Raw genomic sequence first — 381 nt, 5'->3', positions numbered from 1 at the left:
CAAGCACCCACGAATCCCGGCGGCTTCAATCAGCGCCGTGACGCGCAAACGCTCTGCCGAATTCCACGGTCTTCAGAGATGCCACGACTAACGCTTGTCTGGGTTTCCACGGAGGAAAAAAAAAAATCTTCACGTTTGATCAATAGTCTTCTGTTCCACGTGTGATTCTTATCACCCGCTTATATATATTTTTTTTCTTTTATGATTTATTAACATTTTAGTAGCCTCATTCCAGGAGATAAAACATGCGTGAAAATAGAAAAATATATTTTTTTCCAGGTTCAACACATACATCAAGCCGAAACTGGTTAATTCATGTAGCTAAAAATGTTGAAGGTATTGATAAATTACTACTGTTTTTTAAAGATTAGGTATGGCTTT

General features: G+C 38.1%; 1 protein-coding gene across 1 annotated transcript in view; it reads right to left on the bottom strand.

Annotated features, from left to right (window-relative positions):
- LOC119594254 (basic salivary proline-rich protein 1-like) overlaps positions 1-381 on the bottom strand; it is a 9,262-nt gene that overhangs the window by 3,118 nt on the left and 5,763 nt on the right. The window lies entirely within an intron of this gene.

The sequence above is a fragment of the Penaeus monodon genome, chromosome 33 (assembly GCF_015228065.2).
Source record: "Penaeus monodon isolate SGIC_2016 chromosome 33, NSTDA_Pmon_1, whole genome shotgun sequence".
NCBI classification, from domain to species: Eukaryota; Metazoa; Arthropoda; class Malacostraca; order Decapoda; family Penaeidae; genus Penaeus; species Penaeus monodon.
This window is presented reverse-complemented; position numbering and strand designations above follow the sequence as displayed.